General features: G+C 46.0%; 1 protein-coding gene across 1 annotated transcript in view; it reads right to left on the minus strand.

Annotated features, from left to right (window-relative positions):
* The window catches only part of rsph3 (radial spoke head 3), a 194107-nt gene extending 181761 nt beyond the window's left edge, over positions 1 to 12346 (minus strand). Inside the window, exon 1 of the mRNA XM_068044767.1 lies at positions 12263 to 12346. The gene's annotated coding sequence lies outside the window, so the exon portion shown is untranslated. The remainder of the gene's footprint in view (positions 1 to 12262) is intronic.
* Positions 12347 to 16157: the final 3811 nt, after the last annotated feature.

The following is a 16157-nucleotide window of genomic DNA, read 5'->3' on the forward strand; positions in this document are numbered from 1 at the left end:
ACCCCTTATTTTTAAATTGTGTCCCTGGTTCTAGTTCTTTATCATAAGGGGAAACATCCTCTCAGAATCCATCCTGTCAAGTCCCTTCAGGATCTTATATCTTTCAATAAGATCACCTCTCACCTAAAACACATTCCTGTGTAATTAAGAAAAATATAACTCTTAGTTGTAGGTGGTACTAGTATTTAATAAGCACAGTAAATTGTAGTATACATAGGAATTATTCTAAGTTGGTTAAGAAAGTAATTTAAAGTAAATTAACTAAATAACATAAGTAACAATGGCAGGACAGGTGTTGTGTTGTATCTGTGAAATGTGGGATCTCCTGGACACCAACGCGATGCAGGACAAACAAGTATGTTCGAATGTATATACATGGCATCTTTCACTACCTCATGATTTCCAAGAGCGCTTTACCATCAATTAGGTATTTATGAATTGTAGTGACTGTTGTAAACATGGCAGACAATTTGCACACTGCAAGGTCTCACAAGCAGCAAAGTGATAATGGCTAAGTAATTTGTTTGAACAATGGCTGAGGGATAAAAAAGTAAATATAACAGATTTTGTTTTTGCAAAACCCTGCTAAATTCAATCCTAAACCACAGCTACATAAATGTAGATGGAGATTGAAGCACACCAAGGGCAAACAGTACCTGCGCCAAACAAAATGCTGAATGTGGTGCCTTTGGTAGGCATTCAGGTTTTGGTGGCCCTCAGTGGTTTGATGTACACATACGGACATATGGACTAGGAGCATGAGTAGGTCACATGGCCCCTCGAGCTTGCTCCGCCATTCAACAAGATCGTGGTTGATCTGATTCTAACCTCAACTCCACAATCCCGCCTACCCCCAATAACCATTCACTCCCTTGCTTATCAAGAATCTATTTACCTCTGCCTTAAAAATATTCAAAGACTCTGCTTCAACCGCCTTTTGAGGAAGAGAGTTCCAAAGACGTTTTCTTACACATTTGTGCAATGCTTCAGCTCAACATTGTCAAAGGAATTAAGAGAGGATATTATTGCAAATCTCACACTTCTAGGTTGTGAGGTCCCTTGAGAAGTTTTAATACTTTAAAGGCACTATATAAATTTAAGTAGTTGTTGTTTTTGTGGAGTTCCCTTCACTTGGTTATAGTGAAAACTAACATACCAGTTTTACTGAGGCAGTTTCATTTATTTCCTTTCATGTAACATCTGTAGATACAGGTGGCATACTGTTGTTTGCTAAATTAACTTTAAAACACACTGGGACTATGTGATTTAATTTTACAAATTACATGCTATGAAGATTGCATTGATATTGAGGGAAGTTGCATTTGATTCATAGTAGCTCAGCTCCACAAAGAAAATGCATTGAAAATGAAACACTGAGGTTCATACTACTTCATGTCTCCCCTTCCTTCAGTTCATAGAAGTAGCTTTCACCTCTTCCCTAAATACATGGTAGCAACTTTCGTTCCTTCCTTCAGTTCATATAAGTATCTTTTACCCCTTTGTTACGACTACGTGGTGTGACGTGGGTGGTTCCTACTGTTCAACTCCCCACCTGACCGCAGCAAGTGTATTTGTATTAGAGTCTAGCCCCTTGTTTTATTTTTCAAATAAACAGACAGTGACAGGTTTTCTTGTAGGTTTTTGAAAACAAAAATAAATTGTTTATTGATCAATGTGCCTCATTCCGAAATTGTTGCAAATGCATCCACTCACGCATTCATTCGCGCGCACGCACACACACACACACACACACACACACACACACACACACACACACACACACACACACACACACACACACACAAGAAGAAACAGATAGAGAAGGGAAAAAGGAAGGTGGCTTTCAGTGGGGGGAAACGTTATGATAAATCTGTTGAATTCTCTCAAGAATCAAGTTCTCGATGGATGTAGGCCAGAGATGATTGTAGATTTCTCTCTAGCTTGAAGGTCCTGTTGAAGATGATAGGTTACTTCTAGCTCTCACTGCTGCAAAATGTAGATGTCAGATTTTTTCAGCAGTGCATGAGCTTTCTGGCTTGCTGTTAGATGTTGCTTCATTCCTGGGTGAGTCTCTCTCTCTCTCTCTGGCTGTCTTTTTTTTAAGGAAAAGATGTTATCTCTCACCTCCTTTTAGGAGACACTCTGGTTTCTTCCCCATGGTGATTGCATAATGGCCCAGGACATGGCTACTTCACACCTTCTTTGTTTCAGAAGAAGGCATGCAATTCTGGAATGTTTTAGGATAGGTGTAGGATGGGTTTCATTAACACATTTTAGCTTTGAAAATTTGTCCTTTGTCTTTGTCAGACAGGTTGAATGTGCAAAAGGCCAATCCCCTTTTTCTTCAGTGGCCATTTTGGACCATTGTTCACTTTTAAAAAGAAGGTTCATTTTTTAAAGTCAAAGTCCATATTTTCCATAGCTGTTCAGCGCAAGTTCATGATTGTTGTTTCATCGCACTTTCGGTGTGCATGACACTTTCCTTCAATTCGTATTTGCACCTTTCTCCCCTTCCTTCAGATAATGCTAGCAACAATCACACCATCCCTCAGTTGATACTAGGACATTTCTCACAATTTCTCAGTTCACACTAGCACCTTTCAACCTATTCCTCAGTTCATTCTAGTAATTTTCACTCGTTCCTTCAGTTCATACTATCAACTTTCACCCCTTCCTTCACTTCATTCTGACACCTTTCATTCAGATCATACTAGTAACTTTCATTGCTTCCTTCAGTTTACATTAGCACCTTTCTCCCTTTTGCTCTGTTGAAACTAGCATCTTTCATGCTTCATTCAATACATGCTGGCACCTTCATCCCTTCCCTCATTTTATACTAGTAATTTTCTCTCCTTCCCTCAGTTAATATCACCATCTTTCATTCTCTCTGTCAGTTCATGATAACTGCTTTCACCCATTCCCTCAGATCATACTACCACCTACATCATAGAAGCTACATCATAGAATCTTACAGCGCAGAAGTAGGCCATTCAGCCCATCATGTTTGTTCCAGCTCTTTGAAAGAGCTGTCCAATTTAGTCCTACATCCTAGTTTTTCCCTGATAACCCTGCAAAACCTTTCACCCTTTTCCTCAATTATTGCTCATACCCTTCACTACTTCCCTCAGTTCATGCTAATACCTTTCACTGCTTCCCTCATTTCATACCACTTTCTGCAATTTACAGTTGTACCTTTCACTGTTTCCTTCAGTTCATTCTGGCACTTTTCAACACTTCCATCAGTTCATATTAGGTCCTTTCACCATTGCCCTCAGATAATGCTAGTACTATTCATTTTCTTTCACTCCCACTGCTCCCACTTCACCAATGTTGCAACTTTAAACCCAGACAGGCTGAGTAGGCAGCTGCTGCAGTTCACACCCACCTGTGATTTGACCCCATTTCTAAAATGCTGACTGGCACCAAAGTTCTTGCTTTCTTTCTGCGTTTATTTCAGAAACCCTTCATTTGAAATTTATCACGTTTTTCACTAAGAGCTATAATTCAGGCATAAAATGCTGTGTAAGTAATAACACAGAAGCAAAGAGGTCAGATGAAAGCTTTGCAGTCCTGCCACATCCAATCGTAAACAACGAACAGCAGGAGGAGGATCCACAAACCTCAATAATGGGGGAGACCAATGCGTCAGTGTAAAAGACAAGGCGGAAGCATTTACAACCATCTTCAGCCAGAAGTGCCGAGTGGATGATCCATCTTGGCCTCCTCCTGAGGTCCCCAGCAACATAGATGCCAGTCTTCAGCCAATTTGATTCACTCCATGTGATATCAAGAAATGGCTGAAGGCACTGGATACAGCAAAGGCTATGGTTTCTGACAACATTCTGGCAGCAGTACTGAAGACTTGTGCTCCAGAACTAGCTGCGTCCCTTGCCAAGCTGTTCCAGTACAGCTACAATACTGGCATCTACCTGTTAATGTGGAAAATTGCCCAGGTATGTCCTGTATACAAAAAGAAGGGCAAATCCAATCCAGCCAATTACCGCCCCATCAGTCTACTCTGAATCAGCAAGGGAATAGAAGGTGTCATTGGCAGTGCTATCTCAGTACTTGACGACAAATTGCTCACCGATGCTCAGTTTGAGTTCCGCCAGGGCCATTCGGCTCCAGACTTCATTATAGCCTTGGTCCAAACATGAACAAAAGAGCTGAACTCAAGAGGTGAGGTGAAAGTGATTGCCCTTGCCATTAAGGCAGCATTTGACTGAGTATGGAATCAAGGAGACCTAGCCAAACTGAAGTCAATGGGAATCTGGGGAAAATTCTCCACTGTTTGGAGTCATACCTAGTACAAAGGAAGCTGATTGTGGTTGTTGGAGGTTAATCATCTCAGCTCCATGACGTCACTGCAGGGGTTCCTCAGGGCAGTGGCCTAGGCCCAACCATCTTCAGCTGCTTCATCAATGATCTCCCCTCCATCATAAGGTCAGAATTGGGGATGTTCGCTGATGATTGCACCATCTTTAGCACCATTCATGACTCCTCAGATACTGAAGTAGTTCGTGCCCATCATCAACCCCTGGACAACATGCAGGCTTGCGCTGATAAGTGACAAGTAATATTCGCGCCACACAAGTGCCAGGCAATAATCATCTCCAAAAAGAGAGCAACTAACCATTTCACCTTGATGTTTACTGACAATACCATTGCTGAATCTCCCACTATCAACATCCTGGGAGTTACTATTAACCAGAAACTGATCTGGACCAGCCACAGAACTACTGTTGCCACAAGAGCAGGTCAGAGGCTGAGAATTCTGCAGTGAGTAATCACCTCCTGACTCTCCAATGCCTGTCCACCATCTAAAAGGCAAATATCAGGAGTGTGATGGAATACTTGCCTGGAAGAGTGCATTACCAACAACACTCCAGAAGCTCGACACTATCCAGGACAAAGCAGCCCGCTTGACTGGCACCCCATCCACCACATTAAACTTTGACTCCTTCCACCATTGGTGCACAGTGGCAGCAGTATGTACCATCCATAGGATGCAGTGCAGCAACTCACCAAGGCTCCTTCAACATCACCTTCCAAAACCGTGACTTCAATCACATAGAAGGACAAGGCCAGCAGCCACATGGGAACACCACCACCTGCAAGTTCCCTTCAAAGTCACACAGCATCCTGACTTAGAACTCTATCACCGTGCCTTCACTGTTGCTGGGTCAAAATCCTGGAACTCCCTTCCTAACAGCACTGTGGGTGTACAAACACCCCAAGAACTGCCGCAGTTCAAGGGTAATTACGGATGGGCAAAAATGCTGGCCTTGCCAGCGATGTCCCCATCCCATGAATGAATAAAAAAATCAATTTTATTGACAAGACCTTTCCAGAATAAGTGGATGCCGGTCTGGAGGCACAGCTTGATATTTTCACATCTGCAGGAATCAGCATCCTAAAAACCAAGCCTCAGTGTGTTGACAATGTGTTACCACTAGTGTAAATGCTGTGCCTTTGGCTCAACACACCCCTTCCCTCCCTCCTACCGGACTCACCAGCTGATGGTTTCCTGATGGACCAGCAGCTGTGGCGGCATGGATTTTTTGGTAACATAACAGTTCTCCTGCTTTGCCACTGCAGTGCCCACCTCTCCCAGTGAAGCTGCTGGCAGGACCTCACTGTGGGGCCTCTGATTAGGCCTGCAGCCTCAGGAACCACCCGCCATCCTTAATTGGATGGCGGAGCGGAGGCAGCCAAATAGGAGGCCACCTCCTGGAAGATCGGGCAGGAGGGCACACTGCGGACCTGTGTGGGGCCGGCTTCCGGAAGTGTTCCCAAATCCTGAGAAAATTTATTGCCACAAGATTCCACCAGTAGGCTGCAACAGGGAGATGGAACAGAGGTTGCAGAGAGGGCAAGCTCTGCATTATCTCCATGCTCCTTGACAGTGACTGGAGGCTGTCTGGCAGGCCAGCTCATGCACCCTGCATCTCGGTGTGCATGACCATTCAGCACTCTCCTATATGCTGCCCTGTTGAGGTCCTCATCTGAGTCCTGTGCAGCAGATGAAGTTAAATTTAAAAAATCCATTTTATTGACAAGACTTTTCCAGAATATGTGGATCCAGGTCTGGAGGCACAGGTTGATATTTTCACATCTGCACAGATCAGCATCCTAAAGACCAAGCCGCAGTGTGTTGACAAAGTGTTACCACTGGTGTAAATGCTGTGCCCTTGACTCAACACACCCCTTCCCTCCCTCCTGCCAGACTGGTACACACCAGCAATGTACACATCCTATGAAGGAATAAAAAAAAAAGTCCATTTTATTGACAAGACTATTCCAGAATTAGTGGATGCAGGTCTGTCCCTTTGCCTCAGGCGAGCTGGTGAAAGAATCATCCTTTACTCCTGGCCTGCCACTCATGCCCACATGACCTATCATGCACTGATACCAACTGCACACTAGCCACCAAGGTAAGTGCAGTGTCAGTATCTGAGCTGGTGGCCGCAAATGTCAGATGAAGTGACAGAGCCTCTTAATTAGTGCAATGCTGTTGCTCGCTTTCCTTCCGATTGGGCTCCTGTGGCTGGGCAGGCGACAGTTCTTGGGTGTCTGAAAGCAGGAACTCAAAACGGGAAGGTTGGCGAGGAGGAAGTTGGTTGGGTGAGAATCAAGAGGCCCACGCTCACACTAACTGCAGATTGCTAATCAGAGCAGATAGCAGGATGAGGCTGAGCTGGGAATTGAGAGGGGCATAAGGCAGGAACGTACTGTCATCCTCAATGCTTTCAGCTGGCACCATGATACAGAGAGCCATCTCCTCCATAGGGCTCAGGAGATGCAGGTGTCCTTGAGCCCCATGGGTTCTGCATTGCTCCCTTCTATTGTGTGCCACCTTGTCCTGCAAGAGAGAGGGCAGAATGTCAGTGATTGTGCAGCACTGCATTTTGGTGATGTGCCTGCCAGCAGAGCAGCTGGAGGAATGTGGATATAGAATGAGCTGGGTGAGACTGGCAAAATTGCTAGATGTGTGAAGGTGAGGTGGAATATTTGGATGTTAGGCGTGAGTCCTGAGTGCTATGGAGTGCTGCTGGTGGTGATGGATGTGTGTTGCCTTGCGTAGTGTGAGAGGCTGGTGTTGTGGTGGATAGGAAATGTCATGTGAAGAGGCATTCACTGATGTTGACCACCTACCATTAGCCTTCCTATGGCACTGTCACCAGGTCCTAGGGCCAAACTTGGGAAATTGACCTTCCTGACAACCTGCTCCCATTCCCTTCTGAGGGTGGTCCTTGAGGGTCTTCTGGCCCTTCGTGGGACCATAGCATCTCTCCTCCTGCCCACCTGCTCCACTAATGCCTCCAGCACCACATCCGTCACTATGGATTCCTCTGTCTGCCCTGGTGCTCAGTTTACAAGAATTTACATTATAGCAATTCCCTTTATGATACAGCTTGTCTTTAAGAAGAGCTGGTTGGCTTTGCCACCTGGTCTGCAAACAACACTGCTGGGGCCTCCTGCAGCATCACAATCAGGCCAAAGATGTGGTTGCACAAATTTTGAGTGATGGCTTCATGGATTTGAATGGGTGCAGGCAGGTTCAAATTGTGACCCTCCACATCCCAAAAATGGGATTATCCAATTTGTAGTTGCAGGAGTATTCAAGAAGGTCAAATCAGAATTTTTTTTTTAATGGTGAGAAACTAGGATCTGTGGAGGAAAATGGGATTTGGGTGTCCAGGCACCTGGTACGGGTACAACAAAGTTATCAAAAAGGCTAAAGGAATGTTCGCCTTTATCATAAGCAGATTTAAAACACAAAAGTGTGGAAGTAATGCTTCAGTAATACAGAGCCTTGGTTAGACCTCATCTTGAGTACTGTGTTCAGATTTGGGCACCGAACTTCAGAAAGGAATATTGGCTTCGGAGGGAGTATTTCACAGAGTTACTAGAATGATAAGAGGAGCTTCAAGTGCTAAATTTTCAGGACAGTAAGCATAAACTTGGTTTGTATTCCCTTGGGTTTAGAACGCTGAGGAATAATCTAAACAAGTCAATGCAGTTAAATGGAGCTCAGGTACAGATCAGTCATGAATTAATTGAATGACTGAACAGGCATGAGTGGCTGAATGTCTTATTTCTTTTGTGCAAGTTAGGAATTGAACCCACAGGCTTCTGACTCCTAATGATGCTATTTTCAAACTGTATATTACTGAGGCATGCTACTCTATTAACATCCATGGCCCTTACACAGAAAACAGTTGGTGCTACTAATAGTTGTACATTTCAAGAGAGCAAAGGGGCATCTAACAATTCTCAACTGCGTAGTTGCATTTTTCAAAGTGAAACTGTATAAGTGTGAACATGGTAAAAGACACAGGAAGCAGTGTTTCAGTACTTGAGCCATACCATGGTAACTGTTTATCACGTTGAATTTCATAGAAAAACCAATCACCCCAGTTTCCTTTTTCCTCTTGACTTAGAACACCCTGTACCCCTGAGCAGCAACTTTGCAGTGTTCCAAGTCTCTTTTCTCTGCATATCACTTCCAAAACATTGAATTCACTTTCCAGTTTACAAAATAAATTTACAAAAGCTGCACACATTATTTGTCCTTGCTTTTAGTTATACAATTTAAGTTTGTGAGCTCTGCTTTGGCTCAGAGTAAGCTCAGTCATGTGATTACATAAGCAGGTTAACCACTATTTCTATTCTTGGGACATTGCAATGAGTAATTGAAAAAAAGTGCTTTTTTGTTTCTACACATTTCATGACAGAAGTACAGTGAGGCACAGGGCCACCCAGCTGCTCAAAAGTTTATCGAATGTCACCAACAACTCCAGCAAGTAAGATTCCAGCTGCATTCATGGAGGATGACCTAGGAGGTGCTATTGTGGTGATGAATGGAGCATGGGTGAGGAAGGTGCTCAGAGAAGTGCAGGTCGCTCTAGTGGCTATATGATCAATTATATTATAAATGCAGAGAATACATACAGATATTGTGCTGAATCAGGATAGATAGAGTTGACATTTCTGGATATCTTCCCTCCACAGCCTCCAACTCATAGTTCCTCAAACCTGCACAATCTGCCTCCTTCCCAAGATCCACAAACAGGACTGCTCTGGTAGACCCATCGTTGCAGCCTGTTCTTGCCCCATGGAATCTATTTCTTCCCAACTCAACTCTATTTCTTCTCCTCCTGTCCAGTTTCTTCCCACCTGCATCTTCCGACAACCTCCACCACTTTAAGAGTTTCCTGTCCCAAACCATCTCTTTTTAACCTTGGATGTACAATTCCTCTACACCTCCATCCCCCACTAGGATGGCCTGAGAGCTCTCCGCTTCTTCATTGAACAGAGGTCCAACCAGTCCCTATTCACTATCATCCTCCTCCGCCTGGCTGAACTTTGTTCTTACATTGAACAATTTCTCCTTTGACTCCACCCACTTCCTTCAAATAAAAGGTGTTGCTGTGGGTACAAATATGGGTCCCAACTATGCCTGCCTTTTTGTGGGATGTGTGGAGCATTCTTTTTTCCAGACTTACTCAGGTGCCCTCCCTCATTTCTTATTCTGTCACATTGATGACTGTATCGGTGCTGCTTTCTGCACCTGCCCCCATCTGGAAAATTTCATCAACTTTGTTTCCATTTTCCACCTGTCCTTTGCCTTCACATGTCCATTCCAACTCTTCCCTTCCCTTCCTCGACGCCTCTATCTCCATTTCTGAGGATAGACTGACGACCAATATCTACTATAAGCCTGCTGACTCCCACAATCACCTTGACTACACTTTCTCCCACCTCTCTTCCTGTGAGGACTCAATTCTGTTCACCCAGTTTCTCTATCTCCACCGTGTCTGTTCTGATGATGCCACCTCTATACCAGTGCTTCCAATATATCTATCTTTTTCCACAACTGAGGACTCTCTCCCCCATGGGCTCTTGACTGTGTCTGTTGGGGGACATGGGACCACCTTAAGAGAGGACCACCTTAAGAGGCTGTAAGTGAAGATCACCAGAGGAAGTGGTGTCATGTCACACATAACCAGGGAGTTGTGGGTTTAGCCCAACAGAATGAGATGTGTGTTGGTTGTGGCTCCTGCAGTAGCTGTGTTGCAGTTACATTGTAATAAAAACCCACGTATTCTATGGATTTTACCTTGAGTCCTGTGAATTTTACAAGTTCACATACCAAAGGAACAAATAATATTACATCTGTCCCAGTTACTACATATCTGCTCTCATCCTAGTTAGGCCACCGCTGGAGTACTGTATGCAGTTCTGGTCACCGCACGAAAGGAAAGGTGTGATTGCACTAGAGAGAATACTCAGGAGATTTATGAAGATGTTGCCTGGACTGGAGAATATTAGTTATGAGGAAAGATTGGATAGATTAGGGTTGTTTTCTTTGGAACAGAGGATGCTGAGGGGAGACCTCATTGAAGTGTATAAAATTATAACGGGTCTAGATAGAGTGGATAGGAGAGCCCAATTCCCTTGGTTGAGCAGTCCATAACCAAGGGGCATAGATTTAGGGTAAGAGATAGGAAGTTTAGAGGGATTCAAGCAGAAATGTTTTCACCCAGAGGGTGGTTGAGTTCTGGAACTCACTGGCTGAAAGTGTGGTAGAGGCAGAAACCCTCATAGCATTTAAAAAGTACTTGGATATGTACTTGAAGTGCCATAACCTACAAGGCTACTGATCAAGAGCTGGAAAGTGGGATTAGGCTGGATTGTTACTTGTCAGCTCACATGGACATGATGGGCTGAATGGCCTCCTTCTGTGCTGTAAATTTCGATGATTCTATGATTCTATCTTTTCACCTCCCTCCCAAACCATGATAAGGCTCCCCTGTGCTCACTTTCCACTGCACCAGTCTCCACGTTCACCACCTCCAGTGTGATGCCATCACCAAACACATCTTCCCCTCTCTTTTCAGCATTTTAAAGTGATCACTCCCTCCACTACACTCTGGTTCATTCTTCAATCATCCCCTTCCTTTGCAGCACAGGAGATGGCAATGCCTCCCCTTTTACCTCCTCCCTTCTTATAGTCTAAGGCCTGAAAAATTCCTTCCAGGTCAAACAGCAATTTACTTGTACTTTTTTCAATTTGGTATATGGCATTCGCTGATCATGATGTGATCTCCGCTGCACTGGGGAGTTGAACTCAGATTCAGTGATTACTTTGTGGAACACCTCGGTTCACTCCGCAAGCAGGACCCTGAGCTTCCGGTTGCTTGCCAGTTTAATTAAGCTCTCCATTCCCACTCTGATCTCTCTGTCCTCTTTGTCGGACAGCAGTTACTGGTAATGCTGTTGTTATTTATAGCTCCTCTAGACCCAACATTTGTTTCTTTTCTTGTCCCATTACCACTCCCTTTTGCCTGACACCATTATCTATTCCCAGAAAGGGGAAAGGAAGGGCAACCATAAAGCATGTAGGATAAAGCAGACAAAGGAAGAATGCGTTGGATGTCAGCTTGATCGTGCAAGGGGACATCTGGATAAATATAAAAAATACAGAGAAGTGAAAAAGAAAATCAAAATGGCAAAGAGACAATACGGGAATAGATTAGCGGTTAACATAAAAGGGAATCCAGAGGTCTTCTACAGGCCTAATAACAGCAAAAGGGCTGTCAGTGGAGAGGTGGGACTGATTAGGGACCAAATGGAAATCTATTGGTGGAGGGAGAAGACATGACTGAGGTACAAAATGAATCATTGTTTCCCAATGATTAAGACTTTGCCGAAGCCATGGTAATTGAAGAGTTTGCCGGGATACTGGAAGAAATAAAAATAGATGAAGAGCAGTTACTAGAAAGGCTGGCACTAGTTAAAGTGGATGGCTGGAATTTTACACCGCCCCAGCGGGTCGAATGGTGGCGTGGGGGCGGCGTAAAATTGAGCGGCAGGCTTCGGGAGGCCTCACCGCCCCGATTCTGCCTCCGACCAACTTTACATTGGTCCAGCGGAGTGGTGGGGGGTGAGAGATGGCCCACCCGATGCCAATCAAGACCCTAAAATGGCCACTTAAGGGCCCTCGCCGGCCTCCACGGGTATTTTACCCATGGCAAGCTGGTGTGCCGGGAATGTGAAAGGCCGCCCAGCTACAGCTGCCGGCCTTTTCGCACCCCAGGGGTGGGGGGGCCTGGCAATCGGGCACAGCGTGCCTGATTGAGGGCCGCCCCCACCTCCCACCCCAACCCCGGGAGCCAGGACGCCCCCTCCCCCCAAACGACCACCCTAGCCTCACCAGGGCACGACCGATTCCCCTGGTGAGGCTGCCCGAACTTACCTTCTGTCCCGGTTCCATTGCGTCCTCCTCAGTCGGCTGGGCTGCAGTCTCAGCAGTGGCCACCGCTCCTGGTGGCATTGCTGAGACCAAGAGCTGCTGGCCCGCTGATTGGCCGGCAGCTCACTGAGGCGGGACCTCCTCCCTCAAGTGTGTGGAAGTCCCATCTCGGGCCAATTAAAGGCTGGGGATCCGTAAAATATGGGACGGATCCCCAGGCTGGGCAGGAGTGGGATCGGCACTGACATTTACGTTGGAGTCCGGCTCCCGTCCACCCAGTGTAAAATTCCGGCCGATAAGTCACTCTGTATGTGTGAAAAGTGAAAGAAGTAAGATGCCACCTAAAATAAGATGAATGATACCCTTGCCTTCATCTTTCAGCACCTTCTCCAGAAGAGTGGCAGCAAGGAAGTACGATTGGGCCATGCGATGATGGCAAAAGAGGACATGGAAGTGGGAACTCCGCTCAAAGCACTTCCACTTCTCACCTGCTATGCCCCACCTCAGTCAGTGCTTCACATGTTGCCTTGTGTCCCAATGGCTTAGTCTGCCCCTGCACAGGCACAGATGGAACAGTCTTTGGTGGGGCTGTCATGGGATCCAAATCCCTGAGGGTGTTGACCAACTCAACAGTTAGAGCAGGGATGTGTGCAGCCTGCCTCAACCTCTGCTGAAACCACAGAGGTCGCACCCCAAATTCTGCCCATTGTAAAAGCAACAGGAAAAGGGAGTAAAGATTTGTAGTGGCATGGTATGCCCATGGGGGTTTTATATATTTTGTGCTGTTAAGTGTCATTTCTTCATTTTTTTTTCTATTTGTTGATGGGATGTGGACATTGCTGGCTGGGTCAGCATTTATTGCCCATACCTAATTGGCCTTGAGGAGGTGGTGGCAAGTTACCTTCTTGAACTGCGGCAGTGCTTGAGGATGTAGGTACACACACAGTGCTGTTAGGAAGGGAATTCCAGGATTTTGACCCAGCGACAGTGAAGGAACAGTGATATAGTTCCAAGTCAGGATGGTGTGTGGTTTGCAGGGGAACTTGCAGGTGGTGGTGTTCCCATGCATCTGCTGCCCTTATTTTCTAAATGGAAGAGGTCACGGGTTTGGAAGGTGCTGTTGAAGGAGCCTTGGTGAGTTGCTGCAGTGCATCCTGCATATGGTACACAATGCTGCCACTGTGCATCAGTGGTGAAGGGAGTGAACATTGAAGGTGATGCATAGGGTGCCAATGAAGCAGCCTGCTTTGTCCTGGATTGCGTCGAGCTTCTTGAGTGTTGGAGCTGCACCCATCCAGGCAAGTGGAGCGTATTCCATCACATTCCTAACTTGTGCATTGTAGATGGTGGACAGGCATTGGGGAGTCAGGAAGTGAGCAGAATTCCCAGCCTCTGACCTGCTCTTGTAGCCACAGTATTTATGTGGCTGGTCCAGTTTAGTTTCTGGTCAATGGTAACTCCCAGGATGTTGGTAGTGGGGGATTCAATGATGGTAACGCCATTGAACATCAAGAGGAGATGGTTAGATTCTCTCTTGGCTGGAAGCTCGGGATATGCTTGCAGACTGAGTGGCACATGCAAAGCTTCTTTTGTTCGAATAACTCTCTGTGAAAGACATGTTTTCCTATTCCACCCTTTGTCTGGCTAATGAGAAGACTCACACTACTGATTCACCAACCAGTGAAAACAATGGTCAGAAATTTGCTCTGCCCTTGGTGGCGGGCATGTGGGGGCAAACAAAATGACAGGGGGCACCATTCCTGAATTTGCCCAGACCCCCTGCCATTTTGGCCACTTAAGGGCCTCTGCCCGCCTCCACCTCAATTTTCTGGAAGGCAGAGCGACCTGCTACCACAGGGAGGTGCTGCCAGGTAAAGCCTGGCAGCCTCCTCGTGGAGTTGGGGTGGGTCCTTCTTTGGGGCAATCCAGGGCCCCCCAGAGGCCCCCCCCCAGCAGTGACCAACACACCCCCTCCCCGGGAAGACACCTCCACAACACCAACAACACCCCGCCCAACCCTTTCGCTGGGGCCTGCCTGTCCGTCCCCATCCACCCCGACTCCACTCACCTTGCCCAGGCTCCCGGTCGTCCTCGATGCTGCAGGGCCTCTTGCAGTACCAGCAGTTGCCACTGCTCCCAGTGGCACTGCCAGTACTGCAGAGCTGCCAGCCTTCCAATTGGCTGGCAGCTTTGGAGGTGTGAGCTTGTCCCTAAGTGTTAATTGGCTGCCTGCCATCAAATAACTTCTGTGATGGAGTACCAAGGCACGGTGCCCCCCATCTTCCAGGCCGCTGCTGGGACCTCCGTCGGCATGCAGCCCAATCTTTTATGCAGCCCAATCTTTCATGCAGCCTGATCTTTCATTTTTCATCGCCTCAAATCCTTTCATATTTTTGAAAACCACAATTAGATTCCCCACTTAAACTTTTATTTCTGTGCAAAAAGCCTTACTTCATTCTCATTCTGGTGTCATTCTACTGAATCTTTACCATACTCTATCCATGGGTCCAATATCTTCCAATAAGTGCCAAAAACTGTACACAACTGTGGTCTAACCAAGCTTGTGTATAAATTCAACATAATTTTCTTGTTTTTCTGCTGAACTGACTATCTGCATAATAATTTTTTTGATTACATCTCAATAAGCCATCAAGCACAAGGATGCTTTTCTATTTTATTATTCTTTTTTATGCATATGCAGTTTGTTCAGCCACATATAAGTTAATACCAAACTGCATGTGATTTTACCAGCTTTCTGACCTCCTGTGACTGCCATCTGTTCATATTCTTGCATCCAAGAAAGATGTTCAAGCCGTCTGGCTCATATTTATTGCTGCCCTGGTTTTCAATGAGTTAGCAACTGAAACACAACCTAATAGAAACTTCCACTTGTGTTACTACCCTTTATTAAGGAAATGACATCACATGATTAATGTCAAATTAATTCAACTTTGTGATACAGATTAGGCGCCTCAATGCTCCAAGAAATAGCTCTTACAGCCTTCTTCTTTCATCCTTGACTAAATTGGCAGCACCCTTACTTCTGACTCAGAACACTGTTGAATTAAGCCCCACTCCAGGGCACAGACATGAGGCTGACACTTAAGTGCAGTGCTGAGGGTGTGTTGTATTGTTGGAGGTGGCGTCTTTTGGATGAAATTTTAAAGTAAAGCCCTCTCTGTCTGATCAGGTTGGTGTAAAAAAAATCCTATGATGCTATTCAAAAAAGAGCGGAAAAGTTCTCCTTGTGTTCTTGCCAATGTTTATCCCTCAACCAACACCACCAAAATCAATCATTTTGTTCTTTGGGGGACTTTGGGGCTGGATTTTATGCACCTGTTGCCGGGAGCGGCGGTGGACGAAAAAAGTGGTGGCCCTCGTGTGCGGGCTGCGACCGCCATGCTGTCGCAATCTTCCTCGTGGCGGCCTATGATAATGTGCCGGTCCGGCCATCCCCCCCATTCATGTGGAGGGGGCGGGGTCTTCAATGCCAGCAATGGCACCAGCTGCCTGTGCTCAGGTGCTGGTGCCATTTCTAAAGGGCAGCCAGCCTTGCTGGCTAATTTACATTTTTAAAGTTATACCTCCCCACTGTACCGATCAAAAATCTGTCGCCCCTTTCCCACCCCCCTCCAAGAACAATGAAATTCAGGATTTGCACTATTCCCCGTCCACCGAAAAAACTTACCTTCGACACTTGACCTTCCCCCCCCAAACTGAACAAAGGGCAGAGGTCACCCCTTCCCACCATCCCCTACGGTAGTACTGTAAATCTGACCCCATCACCACATCCCACACAGCACTAAAAATCATAAGCTCCCCACTTCCTCACCATGGTGGCACCTGCTTTCCCTGGATGGGAAGCGTGCTGGCCGCTGCTCAGAAGATTGCGGCCTGA

Source organism: Heterodontus francisci, chromosome 13 (genome assembly GCF_036365525.1).
Source record: "Heterodontus francisci isolate sHetFra1 chromosome 13, sHetFra1.hap1, whole genome shotgun sequence".
Classification (NCBI taxonomy): Eukaryota; Metazoa; Chordata; class Chondrichthyes; order Heterodontiformes; family Heterodontidae; genus Heterodontus; species Heterodontus francisci.